General features: G+C 37.8%; 1 protein-coding gene across 4 annotated transcripts in view; it reads right to left on the bottom strand.

The window, feature by feature from the left end:
- The window catches only part of MIPOL1 (mirror-image polydactyly 1), a 317,013-nt gene extending 301,012 nt beyond the window's left edge, over positions 1-16,001 (bottom strand). For 3 of the 4 annotated variants that reach the window (XR_004299527.1, XM_032404973.1, XM_032404977.1), the window contains exon 1: positions 15,753-16,001. The gene's annotated coding sequence lies outside the window, so the exon portion shown is untranslated. Of the gene's footprint in view, positions 1-15,744 lie in introns of all 4 variants that reach the window. The other variant, XM_032404975.1, reaches the window with a different exon arrangement.
- Between the last annotated feature and the right edge of the window lie 456 nt (positions 16,002-16,457).

Below are 16,457 nucleotides of genomic sequence, written 5' to 3'. Positions count from 1 at the left end.
TCTAGTCCTGACCAGAGGAGCTCCCTGGTGCAGTAACAACAAATGTCAACAGTGATTTTGTGGTTCCTAAAATTCTAACCCCAAGCTCACCCATCCCCTCTTCTGAAAATACACACACACACACACACACACACACACACACACACTCTTTCACACATACACACTCACACACATTTCATTTTTTTTTAGACCATGTGTATGTCTCAGTTCAGTTCATCACCAATGCCAAAACCCAGATATGGCAAGAGATGGTAGACACTGTGTACTGGTTGAATAAAATAACTACAGCTGACCCTTGAACAATACAAGTTTAAACATAAGCAGATTTTTTTATAAATACAGTACAGGACTATAAATGTATTTTCTCTTCCTTATGATTTTTTTCTTTTTTAAAAGATTTTATTTTTAAGTAATGTCTACACCCAACATGGGTCTCAAACTTACAACCCCGAGATCAAGAGTCACATGCTCTATCGACTAGGCCAGGCAGATGCCCCCCCCACACTGATTTTCTTAACAATATTTTCCTCTACCTTACTTTATTGTAAGAATACAGTATATAATACATAACACACAAAATATGTGTTAATCAACTGTTTATGTTGTTAGTAGGGCTTCTAGTCAACAGTAGGCTATTAGTAGTTAAGTTTTTGGAGAGTCAAAAGTTATACATGAATTTTCAACTGGGGGGGGACCCCTCAACCCCTGTGCTGCTCAAGGGTCAACTATATACTGAATAAATTCAAAGAACTGAATACATGAATAGACTATAAAATGTTAATTGATCACCTCCTTATAGAAATGCACCATTTCAAGTAAACAGTAGGCTGCCTCTCTAGAAGCTAAAAAAGGTAAGAAAAAGTCTCCTTTAGAGACTATCTACAAAGGAACGCAGTCCTAGTGACATCATTTTAGCCTTGTGGGAACAATTTCAGATTTCTGACCTCCTAAACAGTAACATAATAAATTTACGTTGTTTTAAGCCATTAAATTTGTGGTGATTTGTTATACCTGTTACAGCAATGACAGGAAACTAATCCATATACCTTGTGAGTTTCTAGCTCTCACACCACCTAGCATGTTCAGAGACATTTTCAGCTTCTCTCATAGAACACATTTAAAATAAGAGGGGTCACAGTCATGAATCAACTGGAAAATGAATTCTTGATAATCAGGAACCTACCCAGGAGAGAGTCCTAACCCAGAAGAGCCATGTATTAGATGAAGGATTTAAACATTTTTAAAACAGAGCTCCCTTTCACTCAGTCACTTCCTATAACTAGTTCAGGGCTGATTACTGTGGAATCATAAAATGAATATTTGGATACAGGTGCTGGCATTTATCAACTCTGTAGCCTTTGGCAAATCTCTTCAATTTCCTGTTCTAGGAAATTGAGAAAATCAGTAGTCACTAAAATTTTAGATTTCCCAAGCCAGTAAAATTTCCAAAACAAAAACTGTTGATAGGCTTTTATTTTATAATTGACTTAAAAAAACAGAGGCAACTACCTGCAATAATCATAAAATAAAGAACATTTTAGGAGAACATACTTTCAAAAAAGACAACTCTTTAAACTGAGTAAATTTAACTTTGTAAAAAAGCCAGGAAGATTCTGGGAAGACTGTGGTGGAATCAGCAGTTTTTGAATCTTCCCAACTATCTTCATAAAAACAAGAGCAACCAGGATAGCAAAATGAAACCATACACAAAATATCCACCACAAACTAGGTAAATACCAACATACAACACCAACAACCATGAGACCTGCATGATATCCAGCATCTGTGCAGGAAGGAGGAGAGGGAAACAATAGGGAGCAACGTGATATCTAAAAGTCATGAGAATCCCTATGAGCAGCAGGGATGCTCTCAGCAAGTAAATAAGGGTGCAAAAGGTCTGAATGAAGGAGCTAGAACAGTTAGAGCCTTATGAACTGTCAAAACATTTGGACAAAGTTTCTTACACACTGAAGAGAAACTGGAATTGAGTCTAAATTTATAGGGAAGACACAATATGGACAAAGTAAAAATAAAGTCCAGGTAAAAGCTGGGGAAGGGAAGGAGGTACAGCCATAAGATCTTAAAGTTACTGGTCATTCTTTAAAACTTCTCAAAAACAACAGGAAACATTTTTCTAATTAATTACTTATATTTAAGTAAGTACATTACTTAAGTACGTAAGTTATCAGTATGTTACGTTATCTTTTGACAACTCACTTGGAAGATTTCAAAGGGCATAAAAATCATTATATTCTGGCGTAAACGGATTACAATTAATCCATAATCATTAGGAGAAGTCGGAGCTGATCCAATGTTAATGTCAAATGATGCTGAATTCTTGATTTGGTAAAAAAATTCACTGACAATAGAAAAAAAAAACCCACTTAGACACAAATTGTAGGTACTGCCCCAATGACCTCATCTCTTGGAAAATAGTCCAAAATACACTAAAACAAAAGTAGAAAGAAGGAAAAAAAGATCACCCATTACATTCACCACCAAAATATAAAATACTCTTAAAATCTTATTGTGTTCCCTTTGTCATTTTTTACATATTTATATGGGTAATCAATGTCTACACATATTTAATTTTTTCGTAATTATATATATCATAGGCATTTTTCTTCAAAACACTTCAATAACCATTGACTTTAATATTCCACTGGATGGCAACATCATTATTTTCTGTTACAAAAAGCACTAGAAGGAACATCTTTGTGGCAGCTTTTTGGAAATCTCATTATTAAATGTGGCAATGTTAAATACTAGACTCAATTTTTATCCACTAATAGGCAAATAATACAATCTTTTGCTTTTCATAAAGTAATTCCTAAAAGAACATATTTTAGAAGAAAAACTACTCCAAAAAACTTTAGTGAAGAAAATATTTAATTTCTCTAATTCTTAAGGTATATTTGCAGGCAGAGCAAACATGAGCTTTCAGAATCAACTGGTTAGTAGTAATCATGTGACCAAATATTTTGAGATTTTAATTCTAAAATGGCTAACAAAAATATAAGCATTTTAAAGATGAGTACGTAGATTTTACTTTAAACTGAAGATGGGAATTAGTCACCTGCATGAAATAAAGACAGTAGAAATGGGCCAATGAAATCCTAAACTGAGTTTCTTACCAGTAAAGAATCACAAAGAAACTCACAGTAAGTTTTTGTATGTAAACTTCCTAAATTACTGTTCACCTCCCCAAATGAATTACAATAATCTTGCCCACTGTGCCAGCTCATGCCACTGAATAAAATGTTCTACTTTGGGATAGCATATGCTGTATCACACAGTGTCTGTAGCTCCCATGCTGGTAATAAGCTGTTTGACATAAATTAAGGAAATGGCTTTGATTTACATTAAATTTAAAAGATAATAAAAGTATTACAGTACTAATTAGTATCAAGACATGCTGCTTAAAGAAGAGATTCGTCAATTCAGAAAATACTTCATTAAAATGAACAAATTTAAATGTTTAAATTTTTTTTTTTTTTTAAAGATTTTATTTATTTATTTGACAGAGAGATACACAGTGAGAGAGGGAACACAAGCAGGGGGAGTGGGAGAGGGAGAAGCAGGCTCCCCGCTGAGCAGGGAGCCCGATGCGGGGCTCGATCCCAGGACCCCGGGACCATGACCTGAGCCGAAGGCAGACGCTTAATGACTGAGCCACCCAGGCGCCCCTAAATGTTTAAATTTTTTTAGGTTATATGTATATGGTTGAGACTCAATGCAAAACAGCATTTTAACACCTGAATGCAAATAGCATGTGTAAAAAATTACCCTTCAAATTCCATCCAAGTAGAGTAAGAATGCAAAAATTTTCTAATTATGTGATGACCACTTATATCCTTGCATCTTAACACAAAATTACATGATATTACATCATACTTGCTAAGAAATTACTTCCTAAAATCAAAACAAAAATAAAAATACACAAAAATGAAATAGACACTGTAGGAGAGGAAAATCTTTTCCTCCACCCTCTTAGGGTTCCTGGCTGGGCCTGAATAGTAAACTGACAAAGCCTGATTAATAGGAGAAAAGCAGACAAATTCGTATAACATAAGTTTTATGTGATACGGGAACCTTCATAAGGAAATAAAGACCTGAAGAAAGAGTTAAGCGTGAGCATTTTTATACTAGATATGATGAAAAGTAGAAAGTCATGGAAAAATAGGATAGGACAAAAAGGTATATGCCAAGGATAATAAAATGAGGAAAACTCAGCAAGGCCTGTTCATTTGGATTCCTCTTGGTAGCCACCCATGTTTGGAGATAAGGATGTTCTTTTCCTCCAGGTATAGGGAAGGCACCTCTCACATGAGGGTCTTATGACCTGCTTCAGGGGAGAAGGGGGATGCACCTGCTGTTTCTCAAAATCCATCAGCTTAAAATATATAATTTATATATATTTATATATTAAGCGCATATATGAAAAAGGGAGGAAGAAAAAGATTTTTAAAGGGGATGAAGACCTCTTATTAATACTTAAGCTTCCACCTTTAAAAAAATACAAAATTAAGAAAAATTAAATCTGAAGTAAGCAGAATGAAGGAAACTGTAAAGAGCAAAAATCAATGAAATTGAAAATGTAAAGTCAACATAGAAAATCAATGAAACCGGGGCGCCTGGGTGGCACAGTCACTTAAACATCCAACTCTTGGCTTCAGTTCAGGTCATGATCTCAGCGTCGTGAGATCAAGCCCTGTATTAAGCTTCACGCTGAGGGTAGAGTCTGTGAGATTCTTCCTCTCCCTCTGCCCCCTCCTCGTACTCACTCTCTCTCTCTCAAATAAATAAATCTTAGGAAAAAAAAAAAATCAATGAAACCCAAAGCTGGTTCCGTGAAAAAAAAAAAAAAGCAAAGAAATTGGTAAGCCTCTTGCCAGACTGGTCAAAATAAAAATAAAGAAGACGGGCGCCTGGGTGGCTCAGTCAGTTAAGTGTCTGCCTTTGGCTCAGGTCATGATCCCAGGGTCCTGGGATCGAGCCCCACGTCGAGATCCCTGCTAAGCAGAGAGTCTGCTTCTCCCTCTCCCTCTGCTCCTCCCCATGCTCCTGCTCTCTCTCTCAAATGAATAAAATAAAATCTTTAAAATAAAAAAATAAAGACATAAACTGTCAGTATCAGGAAGAAGAGAAGGACATTAAAGTAATCCCAAAGGCATGAAAAAGATAAAAAGAGAATAAATACGACAAACAACTTCATACCTATAAATCTGACAAACTCCTTGAAAGACACAATCTACCAAAGCTAGTGCAGTAAGAATAGATATTCAGAAAAGTCCTGTTTCTATTAAAGAAACTGAATTCATAGTTTTAAAAAACCTCCCCACAGAGGAAACTACAGGTTCTAAAGTTATGTATCTCTGAAATCCTCTTTCTCTCCTGAAGACCTCCCTCCTGAGGGGGCTTCTCCTTAAATCTGCACCATATGTTCTTGAGGCCAGCTATATAGCTGTTCCTCCTAGAACATCAATTCACTGTGTTCCCAGGTTAGATTTACTGTTTCCTACATTCCAGGCCTTTCTTTCACTTATTTTGCTTGAGCATAACTTCTAAGGCTTTCCAGGTTTGAAAATACCTTTTTTAAAAAAGATTTATTTAGTGCTCGCTTCGGCAGCACATATACTAAAAAAGATTTATTTATTTGAGAGAGAGAGAGAGAGAGAGAGCATGCACAAGCAGGAGGGGCAGAGCGAGAGAGAATCCCAAGCAGATTCCACTCTGAGTGCCAAGCCCCATGCGGGGCTCCATCTCATGACCCTGAGATCAGGACCTGAGCCAAAACCAAGAGTAGGATGCTCAACTGACTGCGCTACCCAGGCACCCCTGAAAATACCTTTGTTCTTTTCCCTTACTTCATTGTTAAATAGTCACAATTCTGGTCAAGACTGATGTTGATACACGTTCAATTCTTTTTTCTATTTTTGTTTTCTCTGGAAACCTTCAAGATTTCTGGTTTTTTGGGTTTTTTTTTCATTCTTGGTGGGTGAAATTTCACAAACATGTGCCAATGGGTAGGCTTTTTTGTTTATTTTTAAATATTGAGCACTCTTAGGAAAAGAAACAATGCTATACACCTGATTTTTAATGAAGGTTGTTTTGGTTGGGTGATAGAATTTGGGGTAATGTTTCACAGTCACCTTTTTGTTTATTTATGTTGCTTGAAAGAGTTTATAATAAGCATATATTGTTTTTATAAAAGCTATGACATTAAAAAATAACAAGAATGTCCCACAATGTCAATTAAAGCTTTAAATGTGTAAACTCTGATTCCATAATTCTACTTCTAGAAATCCATTCTAGCAAAGGGTGCAAAATTATACATACAAGAATATATATTACAGTGCTGTTTATACCATTAAAAAATTAGAAACAGCATAAATGTCTACCAGTTAGGGTCCAGTTAAACAAACTATGGTACATATATATACTATAAACACTATGTATGTGTATAATATACACTGACACAGAAAGATGTATAAAATATTACTAAATGAAAGAGGTATTGTAAAATAATAAAGCATTACCATTGTTATATTAAAATAAAAAAGCAAACAAGCCAAACCATGTGTTTGGGTATATATACACATGTAAGGAAATACATAAAGGTCTGAAAAGATACATTCCAAGATGCAATAGCTTCTACAAAAGAATGGTAAACCATATATAATTTCCATAACTGAAAATAGAAAATGGAATAATACAAAATACGAATGGATTTAATGATCCAGTTACCAAATGCTACAACTGTAAGACAAAGATGTCCCACTGAATTTTTTTTTTTTAAGATTTTATTTATTTATTTGACAGAGAGAGACACAGCGAGAGAGGGAACACAAGCAGGGGCAGTGGGAGAGGAAGAAGCAGGCCTCCCATTGAGCAGGGAGCCTGATGCAGGGCTCGATCCCAGGACCCTGAGATCATGACCTGAGCCGAAGGCAGACACTTAACGACTGAGCCACCCAGGCGCCCCTGTCCCACTGAATTTTTAAAAATCCAATTCTATGCACACATTAACCAAAAGAAGGCTAACATAGCTATATCAAAATTCAAAAGAGGTCACGGATGGGAGAAGACTCAGGAAACACAACTAAATGCAACATCGGATATGGATTGGGTCCTAGAACAACAATAAAAAATTAATGGAAAAAAACAGTGATATTTGGATAAAGTGTATAATTTAGTGAATAATATTGTAACAATATTAATTTCTTGGTTTTGGTCATTGTACTATGATAATGCATTGTGTTAACAGTAGTAGGGTGAAGAGTTTACAGGAACTCTCTACTATTTCTCCAACTTTTAAGTAAGTCTAAAACTATTTCAAAATAAAGTTTTAAAAAAATCAGACTAGACTTTAAAACAAAAGGCATTACTAGAGATAAAAAGGAAAAGTTCTTAGTGGGGAAAAAAAAAGATTCAATTCATAAAAAGACAGACCAGTTACAAGTTTTATATTTCTAATAACATGACTTCAAAATAAATAAATCAAAAATGATAGAACTACTAGAGAGAAATAAATCTATGATTACAGAGATTTAACACACTGCAAATTCTCAGTATTCATCAATTCATCAATCACATGCACGTGCACACACACACACACACACACAATCAGTAAGGAAAGAGATTTTAACAACAGCATTAACAAACTTCACCTAATAGACACATAAAGCATTGCACCATACCACAGAATTCACATCTCTCTCTCTCACACACACATGCACACTCATATTCACACAGCATTAAGAAAAAAACAAAACCATATACAAAGCAAGGACTTAAACATTTCAATGATTATTCAAGATATTTTGATGGTCGTTACATGGGTGTTAATTTTTTTTTTTTTTGATGTAGTGTTCCATGATTCATTGTTTGCGTATAACACCCAGTGCTCCATTCAATATGCGCCCTTTTTAATACTCATCACCAGGCTAACCCATCCCCCCACCCCCTTCCCCTCTAGAACCCTCAGTTTGTTTATCAGAGTCCATAGTCTCTCATGGTTTGTCTCCTCCTCCGATTTCCCCCCCTTCATTTTTGCACAGCAAAGGAAACAGTCAACAAAACCAAAAGACAACCGACAGAATGGGAGAAGATATTTACAAATGACATATCAGATAAAGGGCTAGTACCCAAAATCTATAAAGAACTTATCAAACTCAACACCCAAAGAACAAATAATCCAATCAAGAAATGGGCAGAAGACAGGAACAGACATTTTTCCAAAGACATCCAGATGGCCAACAGACACATGAAAAAGTGCTCAACATCACTCGACATCACGGAAATCCAAATCAAAACCTCAATGAGATACCACTTCACACCAGCAGAATGGCTAAAATTAACAAGTCAGGAAACGACAGATGTTGAGGGGGATGTGGAGAAAGGGGAACCCTCCTACACCGTTGGTGGGAATGCAAGCTAGTGCAGCCACTCTGGAAAACAGTATGGAGGTTCCTCAAAAAGTTGAAAATAGAGCTACCCTACAAATCAGCAATTGCACTACTGGGTATTTACCCCAAAGATACAAATGTAGTGATCCGAAGGGGTACGTGCACCCCAGTGTTTATAGCAGCAATGTCCACAATAGCCAAACTATGGGTGTTAACTTTTTAATTATTCATTGAACTGTCCACATATATTTTATATCCTTTTCTTCACATTTATTACATTTTACAATAAAGTTCTTTAAAATTTCACTGATCTATATCATTTATTTATTTACTCATTTTTTTTTTCAGTTTTTCAACACTTATTCCACAGAAGCAAAATTCCCAAGATAAAATTATGAAGAGGGGATGTTGGTATACTTCAACAGAAAATAAAACAAGATTCAGGATTAAGGGTTCCAGCAAAATAATCCCTGTTGTACTCCAGTAGCTTCCAAAATTTATAAATCCAGGAATACTAAAGGCAATTCTCAAAGCAGCATTTATATATACAATCAAATCACCATAATGCAAAACTACAGATAAGCAAGAGTAGATGACCTGAGTATATATACCCCAAACAGTAAACAATCTAAATTAAAAACACCTTCAATACAGACAATAACTGAATCAAAGGTGCTTGTGTCAACTGCCAAAAGGAGTTCTATGGTAAATTTGTCTCATCAATCATCCACTGTAATGAAACCTTCAACCAAAGTAGTAATTCTCAACTTTCAAAGTAATCATCTCTTTATTGTTGCCAGTTTTGAGATCAAACACACAGCAATTAAGTTATAACTAAAACAAATACAGAACAGTTAAATGATTAATATTTTAATTTTTAAAAAGTAAAAATAACATAACCGCAAACATATTTAAAATGATAAAAACTGAAGTTATGTTCACAAAAACTTCAGGGTGAACTATTTATTAAAAATTTTTTATTAAAAATTTATTAAAAATTAAAAATTACTAAGAGCAATTTATTACTTATTCGTTGCTGCTAAATAGATTACCCCAAAACTTAGCAGGTTAAAACAACACACATTTGTTATCTCAGTTCCTGAGGAATCTGGTGTTGCTTAGCTAGGACCTCCAGTTCAGGGTCTCTCACAAGATGGTAATCAAGGCATCAGGCAGGGCTACAGTCATTTCGAGGTTTAACTGGGACAAGATCTTCTAACTTCACTCAGTGGTTGTTGGCAGGATTCAGCTCCCAGGGGGTGACTGAACTTTCCCTGTGGGCTATTGGCCAAAGGCTCCCCTCAATTCCTTGTCAGGTGGGTCCTTCTATAGGTCAGCTCATGATTTGGCAGATGGCTTCACTGAAGTGAGCAAGCAAGAAAGGGCCAGCAAAAAAGAAGTTACAGTCTATCGCAACATAATCTCATAAGTGACATCCCACTACTTTTGTCATATCCTATTAGAAGTGAGCCTCTTGGTAGTCTACCCTCAAGGGAAAAGGATTACACAGAGGATGAATACCAGGGTTATCTTAGAAGGTAGGCTCTTACAAGTAGCATACAGAAAACGCAACTGGAATAAGTCAGGAGAACTGGATTCTAGTAACTATGTGACTAAATACAATCTCTCAAGGCCTCAATGTTCTCACTGAGAAAAATTGAGAGAATAACCTAAATGACCTCTAGGATCATTTAAATTCTAAACTCTGTGCTTCTCCACCATGTCTTTTGGAAAGAATTACCAAGGATTAGAGATATTTGGTTAAAATGCCTCATTTTACAAGAGAGAGCCAAATTCCAGAAAAGGTTAATATAGACAGGTAGTAAACCACACTTATTCTGCTCTTATGCCCAGTGCTCTTAGCACTATATAGCATGTTGCTTTTGCAATAAATGCCCTTAAACAGCCCCATCCCCTCTTTAGAATAGTATCAAAATTCAAGAAACAGAAAAGGAAGTTGAGAATAATAATACAGTACTCACAAGAGCAGCAAAAATTGATGTTATGCATTACCTTTTTCTTTCACCAACCCTAAAGCTATCTCTGTAGGTGGCCTCTGCCCATCCCCAGTCCCAGATATTTAGACATACTAGTAATAAATTTGCTGGAAGTATAAAAGCAACAAATAATAGATTGTAGCAGAGAAACACAGTCACCTTAAAGAAAACAAGATTAAATATAACCTAAATGAAGTATCTAAAAGTAGAAACTGCAAAAAGAAAAGGCAAGGTTTGTCCCCACTGGAATCCTGGAAAATACAGAGTCCCAGAGGTCCACAATGACAATATGATGCAGGCAATGTCCAGGGAGCTAATGGCAACCTCTGGACTGATAGATATATCCCTATTAGTCAGGGTCCTGTACCATTAAACATTTGTACTACATAAATACCCTATTTGTTCCTACATGAGGTCTACTTTATACCCTTTACCAACCATAATAATTGGTAATGACTCCAACACTGGTTCAAGAAGTAGGGTGAAAACAATGCATATAAGTACAATTGTTTTGTGTGGTAATTATAAAGCAGTAAGGTATTTGTCAAAATATGTGTGAATATGTGTGTCTAAACAAATGTAAATGCATAACTGGATCAAGAATTTTTTTTTTAATTTTATTTTATTATGTTATGTTAGTCATCATACATCATTAGTTTTTGATGTAGTGTTCCATGATTCATTGTTTGAGTATAACACCCAGTGCTCCATTCAATATGTGCCCTCCTTAATACCCATCACCGGGCTAACCCATCCCCCCACCCCCCTCCCCTCTAAAACCCTTAGTTTGTTTCTCAGAGTCCATAGTCTCTCATGGTTCATCTCCCCCTCCGATTTTCCCCCCTTCATTTTTCCCTTCCTACCATCTTCTTTTTTTTTTTTTTAACATATAATGTATTATTTGGTTCAGAGGTACAGGTCTGTGATTCATCAGTCTTACACAATTCACAGCACTCACCATAGCACATACCCTCCCCAATGTCCATCACCCAGCCACCCTATCCCTCCCACCCCCCACCACTCCAGCAACCCTCCCTCAGTTTGTTTCCTGAGATTAAGAATTCCTCATATCAGTGAGATCATACGATACATGCCTTTCTCTGATTGACTTATGTCGCTTAGCATAATACCCTCTAGTTCCATCCACGTCATTGAAAATGGCAAGATTTCATTTGGGTTTTTTTTTTGATGGCTGCATAATATTCCATTGTATATATATACCACATCTCCTTTATCCATTCATCTGTTGATGGACATCTTAGCTCTTTCCACAGTTTGGCTATTGTGGGCATTGCTGCTATAAACACTAGGGTGCACGTACCCCTTTGGAACACTACATTTGTATCTTTGGGGTAAATACCCAGTAGTGCAATTGCTGGTTTGTAGGGTAGCTCTATTTTCAACTTTTTGAGGAACCTCCATCTGTTTTCCAGAGTGGCTGCACTGGCTTGCATTCCCACCAACAGTGTAGGAGCATTCCCCTTTCTCCACACTGGATCAAGAATTTCTATATAAGAAAGGCTTAAGGACAGCAGTGGTTGGTGATGGAAGCTAGGCCTAATGGCTTATCATAAATCTGTGTTTGCATAACAATCAAGTAAGAATGACCAAAACTCAATTATCTATCTCAAAGAAAAGATCAAGTTGAGGGAGATTACCCCCAAGTCTCTCATTAGTATTAGCTTATATCTAAATACATTCCCAAATTCACTCCTATAAACCACCTAAAAAAAAAAGTGTTAGCTAAAAATGTTAACATAGGCTGAAATAGTAGTCAAAGAAAGTTCTGACACTTTCAAAAGTTTTTTTGTTTTTTTTTTAAAGATTTTATTTATTTATTTGACAGAGAGTGAGAGGGAACACAAGCAGGGGGAGTGGGAGAGGGAGAAGCAGGCTTCCCGCCGAGCAGGGAGCCCGACGTGGGACTTGATCCCAGGACCCTGGGATCATGACCTGAGCCGAAGGCAGACGCTTAATGACTGAGCCACCCAGGTACCCCTCAAAAGTTTTTTTGTATTTTTGGTACTGAGTGAAGGGCAGGAGGCCCAAAGTAAGAGAAGATGAACTAGGCAGCCTAATGGGGCATCTAAAAAAGAGAGGACCTCCACCATGAGCAGGGATGCCACAGCTGAGTTTCATGGCCCAAGCCATTGGCTATTATTACCTTCCAAATTATGAGTATACTCAATCAGGTAGATATAAATTTTAATCAAGCCATACCACAATGGAACAGCTCAAAAGAATCTCAAAGTATTGCAGGAAGTATTTTAAGTTTTTTATACTTTTTTACTCTAAGTGTCCAGAACTGTTTGGATATTTATCCCTTCCTAGCCTTCAGGGACTATTAGAATATCAGAATATCAGAAAAGGTTGTCTCCTTTCTTTTCTCACCTCTTACCTCTTTTGTTCATCGGCTTTAAAGGGATAGGAAAAAGTAGGAGTAATAAGAACAGTTTAGAGAAGCCTGAAACAGCTCTCTAATTAGCCTTGAGGTAAAACTGATAAGAAGCAAAGAAAGTATGCTTAGATATTTCGAATTTAACTCCAAAACGCTATAGCACATGCTGCTTAATACTATTATTTAATCTCAAAACACTATAGCACACAATACTTAACATCATTATGTGTTTAGATTTTTTTTCAATGTAGCCCCTCTCACTAATTTCACCACCACCAATGGGCTAAAGATTGAGCTGTCTTCCTTTTTTTTCTTAAAGATTTATTTATTTATTTGAGAGAGAGAGAGAAAGAGTGCACAGGAGTGCACATGGGGGGGGGGTCGAGCAGAGGGAGAGAGAGAATCTTGAGCTGATTCTCTGCTGAGCAGCAGCCTGACATGGGGCTTGATGTCACCACCCTGAGATCATGAACTGAGCTGAAATCAAGAGCCGAACGCTTAATTGACCGAGCCACCCAGGTGTCCCTGAACTGTCATTTTTGAACAGTCATTTTTCAACATAGTAGGTCTTAGCAATCTATGAAACAAGAATGAAAGAAAGGAGGGAGGAAGGGAGGGAGGGGGAGAGGGAGGGAAGGCAAACAAATAGGCAGGCAAAAAAAGAAAAAAAGAAAAAAGAAAAAAAGAAGTAAGGAAAGGAAGGAAAGATGGGAGGGAGGGAGGGAGGGAGGAAGGAAGAAAATACAACAGAGGCTGTATATGATCTGCAAAGCCTAAAATACAAGCAGTCCTAGCTTTACACAGTACTGCATTAAATGCAACTCTACAAAGCAAAGACTGCCTATATTTACTATCTGGCCCCTTACAGAAAAATTTAATGACCCCTGAAATAGAGGATATCTAAATGATCAATAAACATATGAAAAGGTATTAAATATTATTAGTCATTAGGGAAATGAGGGAAAAACCCCAATGTGATCACTATAAATCCACCAGAATGGTTAAAATGAAAAAGACAACACTAAGTGTTGCAAGCTTTTGGAGGAGCCAGAATTCTCAAACAACGCTAATAGGAGTGTTGACACAACTAATTTCAAAAACTTTTTTGGTACTATATACCAAAAATACATACCTGCATATCCTATAATATAGCCATTTCACCAATAGGTATATGTATATCCAACATAAATGTATACATATATTCACCAAAATACAATTGACCCTTGAATAATGCAGGAGTTAGAAGCACCAATCCCCCACAGTCAAAAATCCAAGTTTAACTTTGACTCCTTAAGAATTTGATTACTAATAGCCTACTGTTGACTGGAAGCCTTATCAATAACATAAAGTCTATTTATACACATTGTGGATATGTATTATATACTATATTCTTACAATAAAACAAACTGGAGAAAAGAAAACATTCAGAAAATCATAAGGAAGAGAATATACATTTACAGTAGTGTACTGTATTTATTGAAAAAAATCCATGCATAAGTGGACCCCTACAGTCCAAATTCATGCTGTTCAAGGGTCAACAGTACTTATAAAAATGTTCATAGAAGCCCCATTCATAATAACCAGAAGCTAGATGGAATACTATACAGCATGAGAACTACTGCTACCGAACTTGTATAAACCTAACAAATATAATATTAAGCAAAAATGAGACTCAAAGGACTATTTACTGTACGATTCCATTTACATAAAGTCAATAATAGGTAAATTCATAGATGACTTTAGAAATCGACATAATAGTTACCCTTGGAAATGGGTCACAGAAAGTGGGGTTTCTAAGATGCAAGTAATGCTCCTTCTTGATCCAGTACTAGATACATGAATATGTACGCTTTGTGAAAATTCAATGAGTTGTACACTTATGATTTATACGGTTTTCTCTGTATCTATTATACCCTAAAAAATAACACACTAAAAAGATTTTTATAAAATCTATGCCTTTACAAGAAAATTGTGTACACCCCCCTTTCATTTTTCTTACTTGCCATCATTACTTTTCATCAATGAGGTATCTTGTTATCTTATATAGAAGTCAGCTTCATTTTAATTAATTTTCTTGGTATACTACTGCACAGGATACCCAAATAATTATGTAACTGTCATTTTCGGTTAGTACCACACTAGATCCCAAGGAGAAACTTCGAAAAGCCAATAATTTATGATAGTATGTTAAAGTTATCTGGAGGGTGGGGGGACCTTGAAATGTGTTTTGTTTGGCCCTTCGTTTTGGTTTACCTCTGTCTACTGCCACAGTGCATAACACGTTCAAAGGAGCTTTTCAAAAAAGCCTGTTCTTGTGGGGGGTTAAAAAGATTTTTTTTTCTTTCTACCACCCTGCCTAATTATGCTGCTACCTTGTGTTTATGTAGTTCCTTTCATCCCTGGAGCTTAAAATACTTCACAAATACTGTTGGGTGGTGTCACCTTCCAGAGAAATTTGGGCTCAGACAATGTGAACCCAAAAATTCTAATAGTATCTTTCTACAGCACGGCTCTCTGTGCCTAAGGAAGCATCGCATTCTTTGCTGCAACTTACAAGTGTGAGAACTGAAACACACAATGATTAAGTGACTCTCAAGGACACACAGTCAATCACAGGTTGAGCCAGGACCTGAACTCTCCAACTAACCGCCACTTAAGGGAAAAACAAACAAAAACCTACACCCTTGAATAAATGCTCAGCTGAAGTCGTGTCATAGGAAACGGGAGGATGCCGAAATTATGCCCAGAAGGAGGACCTGCGGGTCCCAAGACGCTGACCTTCGCGGGAGCCCCATCACTCCTGACCGTGCGGGGCCAACATTCACCGGGCGCAGATTCCGCGCAGCCCCTCCTCTTGCGCCGAGGTGGCTGCGGCCGGAAATTCCAGGGCTGGATCTAAGCCCACCCTCCTTTTCTCCGTCGCCCAAACCTCCCAGCCTACCTGTTTACCTGAGATGCGCCTGGCACTGCCTGGAGAGCCGACTCTGCGCGCTCGCCTAGAGTTTCTGAGGCCCTACGAGCGGCCACCACGTCAGCCAATCGACTTTCGCTTGAAGCCTCCCGACCCTGCGGCCCACCCGCCTGAGGAGGGGCGCGCGCCCGCAAACGACCGGGCGGGGCTCGGTCGGGGAGGAAGCCAGCCGCACGCCGCGAGCGGGGGCCACGGGGAACCAAGGCGGACCGGGCGCCCGGCAGGGGCAGGCGGCGCGCACCGGGCATGCGCACACCCCGGCGCCAAAGCCGCGGGGCGGGGCTTCTAGACGACTGAGGAGCTTAGGAAGTACGTGTAGGAGTTTGGAGGAAAAAAGAAAGCTGTTGTAATAGTTTTCGGTGGCTTCAGTGGCAGGACGCTACGGTCATCGACTCCGAGACGACGGGCGCGTCTTGCGAGAGCAAAATATTGTCCGGACAAAATCTAATCGGGCCAGAGGAAGGAAACCGTGTGGTTAAAAACGTGTCTTGTGGCCTCAAAGTTAGGGTTGCACTCTCCAAGAAGCTGGAGGAATTGTGGTTTCCTGCTTGGTTTGTCTGTGGTTTGGGGTGAGAGGACACGGGAGAGGCGGGCATGTTGTGAAGTGATGGTTGAATGAAAAGGGCTGAAGTGGATTCCAGTTGGGTGAGCAAAAAGCAATACCTGACTCCTGGCCTGGGAAT

The sequence above is a fragment of the Phoca vitulina genome, unplaced genomic scaffold (genome assembly GCF_004348235.1).
Source record: "Phoca vitulina isolate PV1807 unplaced genomic scaffold, GSC_HSeal_1.0 scaffold7, whole genome shotgun sequence".
In the NCBI taxonomy this organism is placed as follows: Eukaryota; Metazoa; Chordata; class Mammalia; order Carnivora; family Phocidae; genus Phoca; species Phoca vitulina.
Note: the sequence above shows the minus strand (reverse complement) of the source record. Positions and strands in the feature narration are given on the sequence as shown.